General features: G+C 37.8%; 53 non-coding genes across 53 annotated transcripts; all 53 read right to left on the minus strand.

Annotated features, from left to right (window-relative positions):
* Nucleotides 1-42: 42 nt before the first annotated feature.
* Nucleotides 43-124, minus strand: Trnas-aga (transfer RNA serine (anticodon AGA)). Its single transcript has one exon. It is a non-coding gene; the product is annotated as a tRNA-Ser (tRNA).
* Nucleotides 125-326: 202 nt separating this feature from the next.
* Trnas-aga (transfer RNA serine (anticodon AGA)) lies at nt 327-408 on the minus strand. The gene has a single exon. It is a non-coding gene; the product is annotated as a tRNA-Ser (tRNA).
* A 203-nt stretch (nt 409-611) lies between these two features.
* Trnas-aga (transfer RNA serine (anticodon AGA)) lies at nt 612-693 on the minus strand. The gene has a single exon. It is a non-coding gene; the product is annotated as a tRNA-Ser (tRNA).
* A 487-nt stretch (nt 694-1,180) lies between these two features.
* Nucleotides 1,181-1,262, minus strand: Trnas-gga (transfer RNA serine (anticodon GGA)). The gene has a single exon. It is a non-coding gene; the product is annotated as a tRNA-Ser (tRNA).
* A 202-nt stretch (nt 1,263-1,464) lies between these two features.
* On the minus strand, nt 1,465-1,546 carry Trnas-aga (transfer RNA serine (anticodon AGA)). Its single transcript has one exon. It is a non-coding gene; the product is annotated as a tRNA-Ser (tRNA).
* A 202-nt stretch (nt 1,547-1,748) lies between these two features.
* Nucleotides 1,749-1,830, minus strand: Trnay-aua (transfer RNA tyrosine (anticodon AUA)). Its single transcript has one exon. It is a non-coding gene; the product is annotated as a tRNA-Tyr (tRNA).
* A 202-nt stretch (nt 1,831-2,032) lies between these two features.
* Nucleotides 2,033-2,114, minus strand: Trnas-aga (transfer RNA serine (anticodon AGA)). The gene has a single exon. It is a non-coding gene; the product is annotated as a tRNA-Ser (tRNA).
* A 770-nt stretch (nt 2,115-2,884) lies between these two features.
* Nucleotides 2,885-2,966, minus strand: Trnas-aga (transfer RNA serine (anticodon AGA)). The gene has a single exon. It is a non-coding gene; the product is annotated as a tRNA-Ser (tRNA).
* Nucleotides 2,967-3,168: 202 nt separating this feature from the next.
* On the minus strand, nt 3,169-3,250 carry Trnas-aga (transfer RNA serine (anticodon AGA)). Its single transcript has one exon. It is a non-coding gene; the product is annotated as a tRNA-Ser (tRNA).
* A 202-nt stretch (nt 3,251-3,452) lies between these two features.
* On the minus strand, nt 3,453-3,534 carry Trnas-aga (transfer RNA serine (anticodon AGA)). The gene has a single exon. It is a non-coding gene; the product is annotated as a tRNA-Ser (tRNA).
* A 202-nt stretch (nt 3,535-3,736) lies between these two features.
* Trnas-aga (transfer RNA serine (anticodon AGA)) lies at nt 3,737-3,818 on the minus strand. The gene has a single exon. It is a non-coding gene; the product is annotated as a tRNA-Ser (tRNA).
* A 202-nt stretch (nt 3,819-4,020) lies between these two features.
* On the minus strand, nt 4,021-4,102 carry Trnas-aga (transfer RNA serine (anticodon AGA)). Its single transcript has one exon. It is a non-coding gene; the product is annotated as a tRNA-Ser (tRNA).
* A 202-nt stretch (nt 4,103-4,304) lies between these two features.
* Nucleotides 4,305-4,386, minus strand: Trnas-aga (transfer RNA serine (anticodon AGA)). The gene has a single exon. It is a non-coding gene; the product is annotated as a tRNA-Ser (tRNA).
* A 202-nt stretch (nt 4,387-4,588) lies between these two features.
* On the minus strand, nt 4,589-4,673 carry Trnas-aga (transfer RNA serine (anticodon AGA)). The gene has a single exon. It is a non-coding gene; the product is annotated as a tRNA-Ser (tRNA).
* A 199-nt stretch (nt 4,674-4,872) lies between these two features.
* Nucleotides 4,873-4,954, minus strand: Trnas-aga (transfer RNA serine (anticodon AGA)). The gene has a single exon. It is a non-coding gene; the product is annotated as a tRNA-Ser (tRNA).
* A 202-nt stretch (nt 4,955-5,156) lies between these two features.
* Nucleotides 5,157-5,238, minus strand: Trnas-aga (transfer RNA serine (anticodon AGA)). Its single transcript has one exon. It is a non-coding gene; the product is annotated as a tRNA-Ser (tRNA).
* A 202-nt stretch (nt 5,239-5,440) lies between these two features.
* Trnas-aga (transfer RNA serine (anticodon AGA)) lies at nt 5,441-5,522 on the minus strand. Its single transcript has one exon. It is a non-coding gene; the product is annotated as a tRNA-Ser (tRNA).
* Nucleotides 5,523-5,724: 202 nt separating this feature from the next.
* On the minus strand, nt 5,725-5,806 carry Trnap-agg (transfer RNA proline (anticodon AGG)). The gene has a single exon. It is a non-coding gene; the product is annotated as a tRNA-Pro (tRNA).
* Nucleotides 5,807-6,008: 202 nt separating this feature from the next.
* Nucleotides 6,009-6,090, minus strand: Trnas-aga (transfer RNA serine (anticodon AGA)). The gene has a single exon. It is a non-coding gene; the product is annotated as a tRNA-Ser (tRNA).
* A 202-nt stretch (nt 6,091-6,292) lies between these two features.
* Nucleotides 6,293-6,374, minus strand: Trnas-aga (transfer RNA serine (anticodon AGA)). The gene has a single exon. It is a non-coding gene; the product is annotated as a tRNA-Ser (tRNA).
* Nucleotides 6,375-6,576: 202 nt separating this feature from the next.
* Trnas-aga (transfer RNA serine (anticodon AGA)) lies at nt 6,577-6,658 on the minus strand. Its single transcript has one exon. It is a non-coding gene; the product is annotated as a tRNA-Ser (tRNA).
* Nucleotides 6,659-6,860: 202 nt separating this feature from the next.
* On the minus strand, nt 6,861-6,945 carry Trnas-aga (transfer RNA serine (anticodon AGA)). Its single transcript has one exon. It is a non-coding gene; the product is annotated as a tRNA-Ser (tRNA).
* Nucleotides 6,946-7,144: 199 nt separating this feature from the next.
* Nucleotides 7,145-7,226, minus strand: Trnas-aga (transfer RNA serine (anticodon AGA)). The gene has a single exon. It is a non-coding gene; the product is annotated as a tRNA-Ser (tRNA).
* A 202-nt stretch (nt 7,227-7,428) lies between these two features.
* Trnas-aga (transfer RNA serine (anticodon AGA)) lies at nt 7,429-7,510 on the minus strand. Its single transcript has one exon. It is a non-coding gene; the product is annotated as a tRNA-Ser (tRNA).
* A 202-nt stretch (nt 7,511-7,712) lies between these two features.
* On the minus strand, nt 7,713-7,794 carry Trnas-aga (transfer RNA serine (anticodon AGA)). Its single transcript has one exon. It is a non-coding gene; the product is annotated as a tRNA-Ser (tRNA).
* Nucleotides 7,795-7,996: 202 nt separating this feature from the next.
* Nucleotides 7,997-8,078, minus strand: Trnay-aua (transfer RNA tyrosine (anticodon AUA)). The gene has a single exon. It is a non-coding gene; the product is annotated as a tRNA-Tyr (tRNA).
* Nucleotides 8,079-8,280: 202 nt separating this feature from the next.
* On the minus strand, nt 8,281-8,362 carry Trnay-aua (transfer RNA tyrosine (anticodon AUA)). The gene has a single exon. It is a non-coding gene; the product is annotated as a tRNA-Tyr (tRNA).
* Nucleotides 8,363-8,564: 202 nt separating this feature from the next.
* Trnas-aga (transfer RNA serine (anticodon AGA)) lies at nt 8,565-8,646 on the minus strand. Its single transcript has one exon. It is a non-coding gene; the product is annotated as a tRNA-Ser (tRNA).
* Nucleotides 8,647-8,848: 202 nt separating this feature from the next.
* On the minus strand, nt 8,849-8,930 carry Trnay-aua (transfer RNA tyrosine (anticodon AUA)). Its single transcript has one exon. It is a non-coding gene; the product is annotated as a tRNA-Tyr (tRNA).
* Nucleotides 8,931-9,131: 201 nt separating this feature from the next.
* Nucleotides 9,132-9,213, minus strand: Trnay-aua (transfer RNA tyrosine (anticodon AUA)). Its single transcript has one exon. It is a non-coding gene; the product is annotated as a tRNA-Tyr (tRNA).
* A 202-nt stretch (nt 9,214-9,415) lies between these two features.
* Nucleotides 9,416-9,497, minus strand: Trnay-aua (transfer RNA tyrosine (anticodon AUA)). Its single transcript has one exon. It is a non-coding gene; the product is annotated as a tRNA-Tyr (tRNA).
* Nucleotides 9,498-9,699: 202 nt separating this feature from the next.
* On the minus strand, nt 9,700-9,781 carry Trnas-aga (transfer RNA serine (anticodon AGA)). Its single transcript has one exon. It is a non-coding gene; the product is annotated as a tRNA-Ser (tRNA).
* Nucleotides 9,782-9,983: 202 nt separating this feature from the next.
* On the minus strand, nt 9,984-10,065 carry Trnas-aga (transfer RNA serine (anticodon AGA)). The gene has a single exon. It is a non-coding gene; the product is annotated as a tRNA-Ser (tRNA).
* Nucleotides 10,066-10,267: 202 nt separating this feature from the next.
* Trnas-aga (transfer RNA serine (anticodon AGA)) lies at nt 10,268-10,349 on the minus strand. Its single transcript has one exon. It is a non-coding gene; the product is annotated as a tRNA-Ser (tRNA).
* A 202-nt stretch (nt 10,350-10,551) lies between these two features.
* On the minus strand, nt 10,552-10,633 carry Trnas-aga (transfer RNA serine (anticodon AGA)). The gene has a single exon. It is a non-coding gene; the product is annotated as a tRNA-Ser (tRNA).
* A 202-nt stretch (nt 10,634-10,835) lies between these two features.
* On the minus strand, nt 10,836-10,917 carry Trnay-aua (transfer RNA tyrosine (anticodon AUA)). The gene has a single exon. It is a non-coding gene; the product is annotated as a tRNA-Tyr (tRNA).
* Nucleotides 10,918-11,119: 202 nt separating this feature from the next.
* Nucleotides 11,120-11,201, minus strand: Trnas-aga (transfer RNA serine (anticodon AGA)). Its single transcript has one exon. It is a non-coding gene; the product is annotated as a tRNA-Ser (tRNA).
* Nucleotides 11,202-11,403: 202 nt separating this feature from the next.
* Nucleotides 11,404-11,487, minus strand: Trnas-aga (transfer RNA serine (anticodon AGA)). The gene has a single exon. It is a non-coding gene; the product is annotated as a tRNA-Ser (tRNA).
* A 201-nt stretch (nt 11,488-11,688) lies between these two features.
* Nucleotides 11,689-11,770, minus strand: Trnay-aua (transfer RNA tyrosine (anticodon AUA)). Its single transcript has one exon. It is a non-coding gene; the product is annotated as a tRNA-Tyr (tRNA).
* A 202-nt stretch (nt 11,771-11,972) lies between these two features.
* On the minus strand, nt 11,973-12,054 carry Trnas-aga (transfer RNA serine (anticodon AGA)). Its single transcript has one exon. It is a non-coding gene; the product is annotated as a tRNA-Ser (tRNA).
* Nucleotides 12,055-12,256: 202 nt separating this feature from the next.
* Trnas-aga (transfer RNA serine (anticodon AGA)) lies at nt 12,257-12,338 on the minus strand. The gene has a single exon. It is a non-coding gene; the product is annotated as a tRNA-Ser (tRNA).
* Nucleotides 12,339-12,540: 202 nt separating this feature from the next.
* Nucleotides 12,541-12,622, minus strand: Trnas-aga (transfer RNA serine (anticodon AGA)). Its single transcript has one exon. It is a non-coding gene; the product is annotated as a tRNA-Ser (tRNA).
* Nucleotides 12,623-12,824: 202 nt separating this feature from the next.
* Trnas-aga (transfer RNA serine (anticodon AGA)) lies at nt 12,825-12,906 on the minus strand. The gene has a single exon. It is a non-coding gene; the product is annotated as a tRNA-Ser (tRNA).
* Nucleotides 12,907-13,108: 202 nt separating this feature from the next.
* On the minus strand, nt 13,109-13,190 carry Trnas-aga (transfer RNA serine (anticodon AGA)). The gene has a single exon. It is a non-coding gene; the product is annotated as a tRNA-Ser (tRNA).
* Nucleotides 13,191-13,392: 202 nt separating this feature from the next.
* Trnas-aga (transfer RNA serine (anticodon AGA)) lies at nt 13,393-13,474 on the minus strand. Its single transcript has one exon. It is a non-coding gene; the product is annotated as a tRNA-Ser (tRNA).
* Nucleotides 13,475-13,676: 202 nt separating this feature from the next.
* Nucleotides 13,677-13,758, minus strand: Trnas-aga (transfer RNA serine (anticodon AGA)). The gene has a single exon. It is a non-coding gene; the product is annotated as a tRNA-Ser (tRNA).
* A 202-nt stretch (nt 13,759-13,960) lies between these two features.
* Trnay-aua (transfer RNA tyrosine (anticodon AUA)) lies at nt 13,961-14,042 on the minus strand. The gene has a single exon. It is a non-coding gene; the product is annotated as a tRNA-Tyr (tRNA).
* Nucleotides 14,043-14,244: 202 nt separating this feature from the next.
* Nucleotides 14,245-14,326, minus strand: Trnas-aga (transfer RNA serine (anticodon AGA)). The gene has a single exon. It is a non-coding gene; the product is annotated as a tRNA-Ser (tRNA).
* Nucleotides 14,327-14,812: 486 nt separating this feature from the next.
* On the minus strand, nt 14,813-14,894 carry Trnaf-aaa (transfer RNA phenylalanine (anticodon AAA)). The gene has a single exon. It is a non-coding gene; the product is annotated as a tRNA-Phe (tRNA).
* Nucleotides 14,895-15,096: 202 nt separating this feature from the next.
* Nucleotides 15,097-15,178, minus strand: Trnay-aua (transfer RNA tyrosine (anticodon AUA)). Its single transcript has one exon. It is a non-coding gene; the product is annotated as a tRNA-Tyr (tRNA).
* Nucleotides 15,179-15,380: 202 nt separating this feature from the next.
* Nucleotides 15,381-15,462, minus strand: Trnay-aua (transfer RNA tyrosine (anticodon AUA)). Its single transcript has one exon. It is a non-coding gene; the product is annotated as a tRNA-Tyr (tRNA).
* A 202-nt stretch (nt 15,463-15,664) lies between these two features.
* Nucleotides 15,665-15,746, minus strand: Trnay-aua (transfer RNA tyrosine (anticodon AUA)). The gene has a single exon. It is a non-coding gene; the product is annotated as a tRNA-Tyr (tRNA).
* Nucleotides 15,747-15,948: 202 nt separating this feature from the next.
* On the minus strand, nt 15,949-16,030 carry Trnas-aga (transfer RNA serine (anticodon AGA)). The gene has a single exon. It is a non-coding gene; the product is annotated as a tRNA-Ser (tRNA).
* Nucleotides 16,031-16,176: the final 146 nt, after the last annotated feature.

Genomic DNA, 16,176 nt, shown 5'->3' on the forward strand with positions numbered 1-16,176 from the left:
CATTTACACTTTTCCCTGACCATGAATAAAATCCAAAAGCAACGTCGTCGATAGGATTCGAACCTATGCGGGGAGACCCCTATGGATTTCTAGTCCATTGCCTTCACCGCTTTGCCACGACGACCACATGCATTTTAGTTCTCATACTTCTATCTTTATTATGTATCAATCAGATCTTTATGATATTATACGATTAAAAATTACAATTCCTCCTGTCCAACCGTTCTGTTTTTGTTCTTCTTAGTTGAGAATAATCTCATGTTTTCCTGTGTTTCGATTGAATCCATTTACACTTTTCCCTGACCATGAATAAAATCCAAAAGCAACGTCGCCGATAGCATTCGAACCTATGCGAGGAGACCCCAATGGATTTCTAGTCCATCGCCTTAACCGCTCGGCCACGACGACCACATGCATTTTAGTTCTCATACTTCTATCTTTATTATGTATATATCAGATCTTTATGATATTATACGATTAAAAATGAACATTTCTTTCTTTTTAACCGTTCTATTTTGCTTCTTCTCAGTTGAGAATGATCTAATGTTTACCTGTGTTTCGATTGAATCCATTTACACTTTTTCCTGACCATGAATAAAATCCAACAGCAACGTCGTCGATAGGATTCGAACCTATGCGGGGAGACCCCAATAGATTTCTAGTCCATCGCCTTAACCGCTCGGCCACGACGACCACATGCATTTTAGTTCTCATACTTCTATCTTTATTATGTATCAATCAGATCTTTATGATATTATACGATTAAAAATGAACATTCATTCTTTTAAACGGTTCCATTTTGCTTCTTCTAAGTTTAGAATGATCTAATGTTTACCTGTGTTTCGATTGAATCCATTTACACTTTTTCCTGACCATGAATACAATCCAAAAGCAACGTCGCCGAAAGGATTCGAACATATGCGGGGAGACCCCAATGGATTTCTAGTCCCTCGCATTAACCGCTCGGCCACGACCGCCCACATGCATTTTAGTTCTCATACTTCTATCTTTATTATGTATCAATCAGATCTTTATGATATTATACGATTAAAAATGAACATTCCTTCTTTTTAACCGTTCCATTTTGCTTCTTCTAAGTTTAGAATGATCTAATGTTTACCTGTGTTTCGATTGAATCCATTTACACTTTTCCCTGACCATGAATAAAATCCAAAAGCAACGTCGCCGATAGGATTCGAACCTATGCGGGGAGACCCCAATGGATTTCCAGTCCATCGCCTTCACCGCTAAGCCACGACGACCACATGCATTTTAGTTCTCATACTTCTATCTTTATTATGTATCAATCAGATCTATATGATATTATACGATTAAAAATTACAATTCCTCCTGTCCAACCGTTCTGTTTTTGTTCTTCTTAGTTGAGAATAATCTAATGTTTTCCTGTGTTTCGATTGAATCCATTTACACTTTTCCCTGACCATGAATAAAATCCAAAAGCAACGTCGCCGAAAGGATTCGAACCTATGCGGGGAGACCCCAATGGATTTCTAGTCCATCGCCTTAACCGCTCGGCCACGACGACCACATGCATTTTAGTTCTCATACGTCTATCTTTGTTATGTATCAATCAGATCTATATGATATTATACGACTAAAAATTACAATTCGTCCTGTCCAACCGTTCTGTTTTTGTTCTTCTCAGTTGAGAATAATCTAATGTTTTCCTGTGTTTCGATTGAATCCATTTACACTTTTCCCTGACCATGAATAAAATCCAAAAGCAACGTCGTCGATAGGATTCGAACCTATGCGGGGAGACCCCAATGGATTTATAGTCCATCGCCTTAACCGCTCGGCCACGACGACCACATGCATTTTGGTTCTCATACTTCTATCTTTATTATGTATCAATCAGATCTTTATGATATTATACGATTAAAAATTACAATTCCTCCTGTCCAACCGTTCTGTTTTTGTTCTTCTTAGTTGAGAATAATCTAATGTTTTCCTGTGTTTCGATTGAATCCATTTACACTTTTCCCTGACCATGAATAAAATCCAAAAGCAACGTCGCCGATAGGATTCGAACCTATGCGGGGAGACCCTAATGGATTTCTAGTCCATCGCCTTATCCGCTCGGCCACGACGACCACATGCATTTTAGTTCTCATACTTCTATCTTTATTATGTATCAATCAGATCTTTATGGTATTATACGATTAAAAATGAACATTTCTGTTTTTAACCCTTCTATTTTGCTTCTTCTCAGTTGAGAATGATCTAATGTTTACGTGTGTTTCGATCGAATCACTTTACACTTTTCCCTGACCATGAATAAAATCCAAAAGCAACGTCGCCGATAGGATTCGAACCTATGCGGGGAGATCCCAATGGATTTATAGTCCATAAACTTAACTGCTCGGCCACGACGACCACATGCATTTTAGTTCTCATACTTTTATCTTTATTATGTATCAATCAGATCTTTCTGATATTATACGATTAAAAATGAACATTCATTCTTTTAAACGGTTCCATTTTGCTTCTTCTAAGTTTAGAATGATCTAATGTTTACCTGTGTTTCGATTGAATCCATTTACACTTTTTCCTGACCATGAATACAATCCAAAAGCAACGTCGCCGAAAGGATTCGAACATATGCGGGGAGACCCCAATGGATTTCTAGTCCCTCGCATTTACCGCTCGGCCACGACCGCCCACATGCATTTTAGTTCTCATACTTCTATCTTTATTATGTATCAATCAGATCTTTATGATATTATACGATTAAAAATGAACATTCCTTCTTTTTAACCGTTCCATTTTGCTTCTTCTAAGTTTAGAATGATCTAATGTTTACCTGTGTTTCGATTGAATCCATTTACACTTTTCCCTGACCATGAATAAAATCCAAAAGCAACGTCGCCGATAGGATTCGAACCTATGCGGGGAGACCCCAATGCATTTCTAGTCCATCGCCTTCACCGCTCGGCCACGACGACCACATGCATTTTAGTTCTCATACTTCTATCTTTATTATGTATCAATCAGATCTTTATGATATTATACGATTAAAAATTACAATTCCTCCTGTCCAACCGTTCTGTTTTTGTTCTTCTTAGTTGAGAATGATCTAATGTTTACCTGTGTTTCGATTGAATCCATTTACACTTTTCCCTGACCATGAATAAAATCCAAAAGCAACGTCGCCGATAGCATGCGAACCTATGCGGGCAGACCCCAATGGATTTCTAGTCCATCGCCTTAACCGCTCGGCCACGACGACCACATGCATTTTAGTTCTCATACTTCTATCTTTATTACGTATCAATCAGATCTTTATGATATTATACGATTAAAAATTCACATTTCTTTTTGTTAACCGTTCTATTTTGCTTCTTCTCAGTTGAGAATGATCTAATGTTTACCTGTGTTTGGATTGAATCCATTTACACTTTTTCCTGACCATGAATAAAATCCAAAAGCAACGTCGCCGATAGGATTCGAACCTATGCGGGGAGACCCCAATGGATTTCTAGTCCATCGCCTTAACCGCTCGGCCACGACGACCACATGCATTTTACTTCTCATACGTCTATCTTTATTATGTATCAATCAGATCTTTATGATATTATACGATTAAAAATGAACATTCCTTCTTTTTAACCGTTCTATTTTGCTTCTTCTCAGTTGAGAATGATCTAATGTTTACCTGTGTTTCGATTGAATCCATTTACACTTTTCCCTGACCATGAATAAAATCCAAAAGCAACGTCGCCGATAGGATTCGAACCTATGCGGGGAGACCCCAATGGATTTCTAGTCCATCGCCTTAACCGCTCGGCCACGACGACCACATGCATTTTAGTTCTCATACGTCTATCTTTATTATGTATCAATCAGATCTTTATGATATTATACGATTAAAAATTACAATTCCTCCTGTCCAACCGTTCTGTTTTTGTTCTTCTTAGTTGAGAATAATCTAATGTTTTCCTGTGTTTCGATTGAATCCATTTACACTTTTCCCTGACCATGAATAAATTCCAAAAGCAACGTTGTCGATAGGATTCGAACCTATGCGGGGAGACCCCAATGGATTTCTAGTCCATCGCCTTAACCGCTCGGCCACGACGACCACATGCATTTTAGTTCTCATACGTCTATCTTTATTATGTATCAATCAGATCTTTATGATATTATACGACTAAAAATGAACATTCCTTCTTTTTAACCGTTCTATTTTGCTTCTTCTCAGTTGAGAATGATCTAATGTTTACCTGTGTTTCGATTGAATCCATTTACTCTTTTCCCTGACCATGAATAAAATCCAAAAGCAACGTCGCCGATAGGATTCGAACCTATGCGGGGAGACCCCAATGGATTTCTAGTCCGTAAACTTAACCGCTCGGCCACGACGACCACATGCATTTTAGTTCTCATACTTCTATCTTTATTATGTATCAATCAGATCTTTATGATATTATACGATTAAAAATTACAATTCCTACTGTCCAACCGTTCTGTTTTTGTTCTTCTTAGTTGAGAATAATCTAATGTTTTCCTGTGTTTCGATTGAATCCATTTACACTTTTCCCTGACCATGAATAAAATCCAAAAGCAACGTCGTCGATAGGATTCGAACCTATGCGGGGAGACCCCTATGGATTTCTAGTCTATCGCCTTAACGGCTCGGCCACGAGTACCACATGCATTTTGGTTCTCATACTTCTATCTTTATTATGTATCAATCAGATCTGTATGATATTATACGATTAAAAATTACAATTCCTCCTGTCCAACCGTTCTGTTTTTGTTCTTCTTAGTTCAGAATAATCTAATGTTTTCCTGTGTTTCGATTGAATCCATTTACACTTTTCCCTGACCATGAATAAAATCCAAAAGCAACGTCGTCGATAGGATTCGAACCTATGCGGGGAGACCCCAATGGATTTCTAGTCCATCGCCTTAACGGCTCGGCCACGACGACCACATGCATTTTGGTTCTAATACTTCTATCTTTATTATGTATCAATCAGATCTTTATGATATTATACGATTAAAAATTACAATTCCTCCTGTCCAACCGTTCTGTTTTTGTTCTTCTTAGTTCAGAATAATCTAATGTTTTCCTGTGTTTCGATTGAATCCATTTACACTTTTCCCTGACCATGAATAAAATCCAAAAGCAACGTCGCCGATAGGATTCGAACCTATGCGGGGAGACCCCAATGGATTTCTAGTCCATCGCCTTAACGGCTCGGCCACGACGACCACATGCATAATGGTTCTCATACTTCTATCTTTATTATGTATCAATCAGATCTTTATGATATAATACGATTAAAAATTACAATTCCTCCTGTCCAACCGTTCTGTTTTTGTTCTTCTTAGTTCAGAATAATCTAATGTTTTCCTGTGTTTCGATTGAATCCATTTACACTTTTCCCTGACCATGAATAAAATCCAAAAGCAACGTCGTCGATAGGATTCGAACCTATGCGGGGAGACCCCAATGGATTTCTAGTCCATCGCCTTAACGGCTCGGCCACGAGGACCACATGCATTTTGGTTCTCATACTTCTATCTTTATTATGTATCAATCAGATCTGTATGATATTATACGATTAAAAATTACAATTACTCCTGTCCAACCGTTCTGTTTTTGTTCTTCTTAGTTGAGAATAATCTAATGTTTTCCTGTGTTTCGATTGAATCCATTTACACTTTTCCCTGACCATGAATAAAATCCAAAAGCAACGTCGTCGATAGGATTCGAACCTATGCGGGGAGACCCCAATGGATTCCTAGTCCATCGCCTTAACCGCTCGGCCACGACGACCACATGCATTTTAGGTCTCATACGTCTATCTTTATTATGTATCAATCAGATCTTTATGATATTATACGATTAAAAATTACAATTCCTCCTGTCCAACCGTTCTGTTTTTGTTCTTCTTAGTTGAGAATAATCTAATGTTTTCCTGTGTTTCGATTGAATCCATTTACACTTTTCCCTGACCATGAATAAAGTCCAAAAGCAACGTTGTCGATAGGATTCGAACCTATGCGGGGAGACCCCAATGGATTTCTAGTCCATCGCCTTAACCGCTCGGCCACGACGACCACATGCATTTTAGTTCTCATACTTCTATCTTTATTATGTATCAATCAGATCTTTATGATATTATACGATTAAAAATGAACATTCCTTCTTTTTAACCGTTCTATTTTGCTTCTTCTCAGTTAAGAATGATCTAATGTTTACCTGTGTTTCGATTGAATCCATTTACTCTTTTCCCTGACCATGAATAAAATCCAAAAGCAACGTCGCCGATAGGATTCGAACCTATGCGGGGAGACCCCAATGGATTTCTAGTCCGTAAACTTAACCGCTCGGCCACGACGACCACATGCATTTTAGTTCTCATACTTCTATCTTTATTATGTATCAATCAGATCTTTATGATATTATACGATTAAAAATTACAATTCCTACTGTCCAACCGTTCTGTTTTTGTTCTTCTTAGTTGAGAATAATCTAATGTTTTCCTGTGTTTCGATTGAATCCATTTACACTTTTCCCTGACCATGAATAAAATCCAAAAGCAACGTCGTCGATAGGATTCGAACCTATGCGGGGAGACCCCAATGGATTTCTAGTCCATCGTCTTCACCGCTCGGCCACGACGACCACATGCATTTTAGTTCTCATACTTCTATCTTTATTATGTATCAATCAGATCTTTATGATATTATACGATTAAAAATTACAATTCCTCCTGTCCAACCGTTCTGTTTTTGTTCTTCTTAGTTGAGAATAATCTAATGTTTTCCTGTGTTTCGATTGAATCCATTTACACTTTTCCCTGACCATGAATAAAATCCAAAAGCAACGTCGTCGATAGGATTCGAACCTATGCGGGGAGACCCCAATGGATTTCTAGTCTATCGCCTTAACGGCTCGGCCACGAGTACCACATGCATTTTGGTTCTCATACTTCTATCTTTATTATGTATCAATCAGATCTTTATGATATTATACGATTAAAAATTACAATTCCTCCTGTCCAACCGTTCTGTTTTTGTTCTTCTTAGTTCAGAATAATCTAATGTTTTCCTGTGTTTCGATTGAATCCATTTACACTTTTCCCTGACCATGAATAAAATCCAAAAGCAACGTCGTCGATAGGATTCGAACCTATGCGGGGAGACCCCAATGGATTTCTAGTCCATCGCCTTAACGGCTCGGCCACGACGACCACATGCATTTTGGTTCTCATACTTCTATCTTTATTATGTATCACTCAGATCTTTATGATATTATACGATTAAAAATTACAATTCCTCCTGTCCAACCGTTCTGTTTTTGTTCTTCTTAGTTGAGAATAATCTAATGTTTTCCTCTGTTTCGATTGAATCCATTTACACTTTTCCCTGACCATGAATAAAATCCAAAAGCAACGTCGTCGATAGGATTCGAACCTATGCGGGGAGACCCCAATGGATTTCTAGTCCATCGCCTTAACGGCTCGGCCACGACGACCACATGCATTTTGGTTCTCATACTTCTATCTTTATTATGTATCAATCAGATCTTTATGATATTATACGATTAAAAATTACAATTCCTCCTGTCCAACCGTTCTGTTTTTGTTCTTCTTAGTTCAGAATAATCTAATGTTTTCCTGTGTTTCGATTGAATCCATTTACACTTTTCCCTGACCATGAATAAAATCCAAAAGCAACGTCGTCGATAGGATTCGAACCTATGCGGGGAGACCCCAATGGATTTCTAATCAATCGCCTTAACGGCTCGGCCACGACGACCACATGCATAATGGTTCTCATACTTCTATCTTTATTATGTATCAATCAGATCTTTATGATATAATACGATTAAAAATTACAATTCCTCCTGTCCAACCGTTCTGTTTTTGTTCTTCTTAGTTGAGAATAATCTAATGTTTTCCTGTGTTTCGATTGAATCCATTTACACTTTTCCCTGACCATGAATAAAATCCAAAAGCAACGTCGCCGATAGGATTCGAACCTATGCGGGGAGACCCCAATGGATTTATAGTCCATCGCCTTAACCGCTCGGCCACGACGACCACATGCATTTTAGTTCTCATACTTCTATCTTTATTATGTATCAATCAGATCTTTATGATATTATACGATTAAAAATGAATATTCCTTCTTTTTAACCGTTCTATTTTGCTTCTTCTCAGTTGAGAATGATCTAATGTTTACGTGTGTTTCGATTGAATCCATTTACACTTTTCCCTGACCATGAATAAAATCCAAAAGCAACGTCGCCGATAGGATTCGAACCTATGCGGGGAGACCCCAATGGATTTATATTCCATAGACTTAACCGCTCGGCCACGACGACCACATGCATTTTAGTTCTCATACTTCTATCTTTATTATGTATCAATCAGATCTTTATGATATTATACGATTAAAAATTACAATTCCTCCTGTCCAACCGTTCTGTTTTTGTTCTTCTTAGTTGAGAATAATCTAATGTTTTCCTGTGTTTCGATTGAATCCATTTACACTTTTCCCTGACCATGAATAAAATCCAAAAGCAACGTCGCCGATAGGATTCGAACCTATGCGGGGAGACCCCAATGGATTTCTAGTCCATCGCCTTAACGGCTCGGCCACGACGACCATATGCATTTTGGTTCTCATACTTCTATCTTTATTATGTATCAATCAGATCTTTATGATATTATACGATTAAAAATTACAATTCCTACTGTCCAACCGTTCTGTTTTTGTTCTTCTTAGTTGAGAATAATCTAATGTTTTCCTGTGTTTCGATTGAATCCATTTACACTTTTCCCTGACCATGAATAAAATCCAAAAGCAACGTCGCCGATAGGATTAGAACCTATGCGGGGAGACCCCAATGGATTTATAGTCCATCGCCTTAACCGCTCGGCCACGACGACCACATGCATTTTAGTTCTCATACTTCTATCTTTATTATGTATCAATCAGATCTTTATGGTATTATACGATTAAACATGAACATTTCTTTTTTTAACCGTTCTATTTTGCTTCTTCTCAGTTGAGAATGATCTAATGTTTACGTGTGTTTCGATTGAATCACTTTACACTTTTCCCTGACCATGAATAAAATCCAAAAGCAACGTCGCCGATAGGATTCGAACCTATGCGGGGAGATCCCAATGGATTTATAGTCCATAAACTTAACCGCTCGGCCACGACGACCACATGCATTTTAGTTCTCATACTTTTATCTTTATTATGTATCAATCAGATCTTTCTGATATTATACGATTAAAAGTGAACATTCCTTCTTTTAAACCGTTCTATTTTGCTTCTTCTCAGTTGAGAATGATCTAATGTTTACCTGTGTTTCGATTGAATCCATTTACACTTTTCCCTGACCATGAATAAAATCCAAAAGCAACGTCGCCGATAGGATTCGAACCTATGCGGGGAGACCCCAATGGATTTATAGTCCATCGCCTTAACCGCTCGGCCACGACGACAACATGCATTTTGGTTCTCATACTTCTATCTTTATTATGTATCAATCAGATCTTTATGATATTATACGATTAAAAATTACAATTCCTCCTGTCCAACCGTTCTGTTTTTGTTCTTCTTAGTTCAGAATAATCTAATGTTTTCCTGTGTTTCGATTGAATCCATTTACACTTTTCCCTGACCATGAATAAAATCCAAAAGCAACGTCGTCGATAGGATTCGAACCTATGCGGGGAGACCCCAATGGATTTCTAGTCCATCGCCTTAACGGCTCGGCCACGACGGCAACATGCATTTTGGTTCTCATACTTCTATCTTTATTATGTATCACTCAGATCTTTATGATATAATACGATTAAAAATTACAATTCCTCCTGTCCAACCGTTCTGTTTTTGTTCTTCTTAGTTGAGAATAATCTAATGTTTTCCTGTGTTTCGATTGAATCCATTTACACTTTTCCCTGACCATGAATAAAATCCAAAAGCAACGTCGTCGATAGGATTCGAACCTATGCGGGGAGACCCCAATGGATTTCTAGTCCATCGCCTTAACGGCTCGGCCACGACGACCACATGCATTTTGGTTCTCATACTTCTATCTTTATTATGTATCAATCAGATCTTTATGATATTATACGATTAAAAATTACAATTCCTCCTGTCCAACCGTTCTCTTTTTGTTCTTCTTAGTTGAGAATAATCTAATGTTTTCCTGTGTTTCGATTGAATCCATTTACACTTTTCCCTGACCATGAATAAAATCCAAAAGCAACGTCGTCGATAGGATTCGAACCTATGCGGGGAGACCCCAATGGATTTCTAGTCCATCGCCTTAACCGCTCGGCCACGACGACCACATGCATTTTGGTTCTCATACTTCTATCTTTATTATGTATCAATCAGATCTTTATGATATAATACGATTAAAAATTACAATTCTTCCTGTCCAACCGTTCTGTTTTTGTTCTTCTTAGTTCAGAATAATCTAATGTTTTCCTGTGTTTCGATTGAATCCATTTACACTTTTCCCTGACCATGAATAAAATCCAAAAGCAACGTCGCCGATAGGATTCGAACCTATGCGGGGAGACCCCAATGGATTTCTAGTCCATCGCCTTAACCGCTCGGCCACGACGACCACATGCATTTTAGTTCTCATACTTCTATCTTTATTATGTATCAATCAGATCTTTATGATATTATACGATTAAAAATGAACATTCCTTCTTTTTAACCGTTCTATTTTGCTTCTTCTCAGTTGAGAATGATTTAATGTTTACCTGTGTTTCGATTGAATCCATTTACACTTTTCCCTGACCATGAATAAAATCCAAAAGCAACGTCGCCGATAGGATTCGAACCTATGCGGGGAGATCCCAATGGATTTATAGTCCATAAACTTAACCGCTCGGCCACGACGCCCACATGCATTTTAGTTCTCATACTTCTATCTTTATTATGTATCAATCAGATCTTTATGATATTATACGATTAAAAATTACAATTCCTCCTGTCCAACCGTTCTGTTTTTGTTCTTCTTAGTTGAGAATAATCTAATGTTTTCCTGTGTTTCGATTGAATCCATTTACACTTTTCCCTGACCATGAATAAAATCCAAAAGCAACGTCGCCGATAGGATTCGAACCTATGCGGGGAGACCCCAATGGATTTCTAGTTCATCGCCTTAACGGCTCGGCCACGACGACCATATTCATTTTGGTTCTCATACTTCTATCTTTATTATGTATCAATCAGATCTTTATGATATTATACGATTAAAAATTACAATTCCTACTGTCCAACCGTTCTGTTTTTGTTCTTCTTAGTTGAGAATAATCTAATGTTTTCCTGTGTTTCGATTGAATCCATTTACACTTTTCCCTGACCATGAATAAAATCCAAAAGCAACGTCGCCGATAGGATTCGAACCTATGCGGGGAGACCCCAATGGATTTCTAGTCCATCGCCTTAACCGCTCGGTCACACGACGACCACATGCATTTTAGTTCTCATACTTCTATCTTTATTATGTATCAATCAGATCTTTATGGTATTATACGATTAAACATGAACATTTCTTTTTTTAACCGTTCTATTTTGCTTCTTCTCAGTTGAGAATGATCTAATGTTTACGTGTGTTTCGATTGAATCACTTTACACTTTTCCCTGACCATGAATAAAATCCAAAAGCAACGTCGCCGATAGGATTCGAACCTATGCGGGGAGATCCCAATGGATTTATAGTCCATAAACTTAACCGCTCGGCCACGACGACCACATGCATTTTAGTTCTCATACTTTTATCTTTATTATGTATCAATCAGATCTTTCTGATATTATACGATTAAAAGTGAACATTCCTTCTTTTAAACCGTTCTATTTTGCTTCTTCTCAGTTGAGAATGATCTAATGTTTACCTGTGTTTCGATTGAATCCATTTACACTTTTCCCTGACCATGAATAAAATCCAAAAGCAACGTCGCCGATAGGATTCGAACCTATGCGGGGAGACCCCAATGGATTTCTAGTTCATCGCCTTAACCGCTCGGCCACGACGACCACATGCATTTTAGTTCTAATACTTCTATCTTTATTATGTATCAATCAGATCTTTATGATATTATACGATTAAAAATTACATTTCCTCCTGTCCAACCGTTTTGTTTTTGTTCTTCTTAGTTGAGAATAATCTAATGTTTTCCTGTGTTTCGATTGAATCCATTTACACTTTTTCCTGACCATGAATAAAATCCAAAAGCAACGTCGCCGATAGGATTCGAACCTATGCGGGGAGACCCCAATGGATTTCTAGTCCATCGCCTTAACCGCTCGGCCACGACGACCACATGCATTTTAGTTCTCATACTTCTATCTTTATTATGTATCAATCAGATCTTTATGATATTATACGATTAAATAAGATCATTCCTTCTTTTTAACCGTTCTATTTTGCTTCTTCTCAGTTGAGAATGATCTAATGTTTACGTGTGTTTCGATTGAATCCATTTACACTTTTCCCTGACCATGAATAAAATCCAAAAGCAACGTCGCTTACAGGATTCGAACCTATGCGGGGAGACCCCAATGGATTTCTAGTCCATCGCCTTAACCGCTCGGCCACGACGACCACATGCATTTTAGTTCTCATACTTCTATCTGTATTATGTATCAATCAGATGTTTATGATAATATACGATTAAAAATAACAATTCCTTCTTTTTAACCGTTCTATTTTGCATCTTCTCAGTTGAGAATGATCTAATGTTTACCTGTGTTTCGATTGAATCCATTTACACTTTTCCCTGACCATGAATAAAATCCAAAAGCAACGTCGCCGATAGGATTCGAACCTATGCGGGGAGACCCCAATGGATTTCTAGTCCATCGCCTTCACCGCTCGGCCACGACGACCACATGCATTTTAGTTCTCATACTTCTATCTTTATTATGTATCAATCAGATCTTTATGATATTATACGATTAAAAATTACAATTCCTCCTGTCCAACCGTTCTGTTTTTGTTCTTCTTAGTTGAGAATAATCTAATGTTTTCCTGTGTTTCGATTGAATCCATTTACACTTTTCCCTGACCATGAATAAAATCCAAAAGCAACGTCGCCGATAGCATTCGAACCTATGCGGGCAGACCCCAATGGATTTCTAGTCCATCGCCTTAACCGCTCGGCCACGACGACCACATGCATTTTAGTACTCATACTTCTATCTTTATTACGTATCAATCAGATCTTTATGATATTATACGATTAAAAATTCACATTTCTTTTTGTTAACCGTTCTATTTTGCTGCTTCTCAGTTGAGAATGATCTAATGTTTACCTGTGTTTGGATTGAGTCCATTTACACTTTTTCCTGACCATGAATAAAATCCAAAAGCAACGTCGCCGATAGGATTCGAACCTATGCGGGGAGACCCCAATGGATTTCTAGTCCATCGCCTTAACCGCTCGGCCACGACGACCACATGCATTTTAGTTATCATACTTCTATCTTTATTATGTATCAATCAGATCTTTATGATAATATACGATTAAAAATAACAATTCCTTCTTTTTAACCGTTCTATTTTGCTTCTTCTCAGTTGAGAATGATCTAATGTTTACCTGTGTTTCGATTGAATCCATTTACACTTTTCCCTAACCATGAATAAAATCCAAAACCAACGTCGCCAATAGGATTCGAACCTATGCGGGCAGACCCCAATGGATTTCTAGTCCATCGCCTTCACCGCTCGGCCCCGACGACCACATGCATTTTAGTTCTCATACTTCTATCTTTATTATGTATCAATCAGATCTTTATGATATTATACGATTAAAAATTACAATTCCTCCTGTCCAACCGTTCTGTTTTTGTTCTTCTTAGTTGAGAATAATCTAATGTTTTCCTGTGTTTCGATTGAATCCATTTACACTTTTCCCTGACCATGAATAAAATCCAAAAGCAACGTCGCCGATAGCATTCGAACCTATGCGGGGAGACCCAAATGGATTTATAGTCCATCGCCTTAACCGCTCGGCCACGACGACCACATGCATTTTAGTTCTCATACTTCTATCTTTATTATGTATGTATCAGATCTTTATGATATTATACGATTAAAAATGAACATTCCTTCTTTTTAACCGTTCTATTTTGCTTCTTCTCAGTTGAGAATGATCTAATGTTTACCTGTGTTTCGATTGAATCCATTTACACTTTTTCCTGACCATGAATAAAATCCAAAAGCAACGTCGCCGATAGGATTCGAACCTATGCGGGGAGACCCCAATGGATGTCTAGTCCATCGCCTTAACCGCTCGGCCACGACGACCACATGCATTTTAGTTCTCATACTTCTATCTTTATTATGTATCAATCAGATCTTTATGATATTATACGATTAAAAATGAACATTCCTTCTTTTTAACCGTTCTATTTTGCTTCTTCTCAGTTGAGAATGATCTGATGTTTACGTGTGTTTCGATTGAATCCATTTACACTTTTCCCTGACCATGAATAAAATCCAAAAGCAACGTCGCCGATAGGATTCGAACCTTTTCGGGGAGACCCCAATGGATTTATAGTCCATAAACTTAACCGCTCGGCCACGACGACCACATGCATTTTAGTTCTCATACTTCTATCTTAATTATGTATCAATCAGATCTTTATGATATTATACGATTAAAAATGAACATTCCTTCTTTTTAACCGTTCTATTTTGCTTCTTCTCAGTTGAGAATGATCTAATGTTTACCTGTGTTTCGATTGAATCCATTTACACTTTTCCCTGACCATGAATAAAATCCAAAAGCAACGTCGCCGATAGGATTCGAACCTATGCGGGGAGACCCAAATGGATTTTTAGTCGATCGCCTTAACCGCTCGGCCACGACGACCACATGCATTTTAGTTCTCATACTTCTATCTTTATTATGTATCAATCAGATCTTTATGATATTATACGATTAAAAATGAACATTCCTTCTTTTTAACCGTTCTATTTTGCTTCTTCTCAGTTGAGAATGATCTAATGTTTACGTGTGTTTCGATTGAATCCATTTACACTTTTCCCTGACCATGAATAAAATCCAAAAGCAACGTCGCCGATAGGATTCGAACCTATGCGGGGAGACCCCAATGGATTTATAGTCCATAAACTTAACCGCTCGGCCACGACGACCACGTGCATTTCAGTTCTCATACTTCTATCTTTATTATGTATCAATCAGATCTTTCTGATATTATACGATTAAAAATGAACATTCCTTCTTTTTAACCGTTCTATTTTGCTTCTTCTCAGTTGAGAATGATCTAATGTTTACCTGTGTTTCGATTGAATCCATGTACACTTTTCCCTGACCATGAATAAAATCCAAAAGCAACGTCGCCGATAGGATTCGAACCTATGCGGGGAGACCCCAATGGATTTATAGTCCATAAACTTAACCGCTCGGCCACGACGACCACATGCATTTTGTATCTCATACTTCTATCTTTATTATGTATCAATCAGATCTTTATGATATTATACGATTAAAAATAAACATTCCTTCTTTCTAACCGTTCTATTTTGCTTCTTCTCAGTTGAGAATGATCTAATGTTTACCTGTGTTTCGATTGAATCCATGTACACTTTTCACTGACCATGAATAAAATCCAAAAGCAACGTCGCCGATAGGATTCGAACCTATGCGGGGAGACCCCAATGGATTTATAGTCCATAAACTTAACCGCTCGGCCACGACGACCACATGCATTTTGTATCTCATACTTCTATCTTTATTATGTATCAATCAGATCTTTATGATATTATACGATTAAAAATTACAATTCCTACTGTCCAACCGTTCTGTTTTTGTTCTTCTTAGTTGAGAATAATCTAATGATTTCCTGTGTTTCGATTGAATCCATTTACACTTTTCCCTGACCATGAATAAAATCCAAAAGCAAAGTCGCCGATAGGATTCGAACCTATGCGGGGAGACCCCAATGGATTTCTAATCAATCGCCTTAACCGCTCGGCCACGACGACCACATGCATTTTAGTTCTCATACTTCTATCTTTATTATGTATCAATCAGATCTTTATGATATTATACGATTAAAAATGAACATTCCTTCTTTTAAACCGTTCTATTTTGCTTCTTGTCAGTTGAGAATGATCTAATGTTTACCTGT

This window comes from Euprymna scolopes, chromosome 7, assembly GCF_053919585.1.
Source record: "Euprymna scolopes isolate OS-2025 chromosome 7, ASM5391958v1, whole genome shotgun sequence".
Taxonomy (NCBI): Eukaryota; Metazoa; Mollusca; class Cephalopoda; order Sepiida; family Sepiolidae; genus Euprymna; species Euprymna scolopes.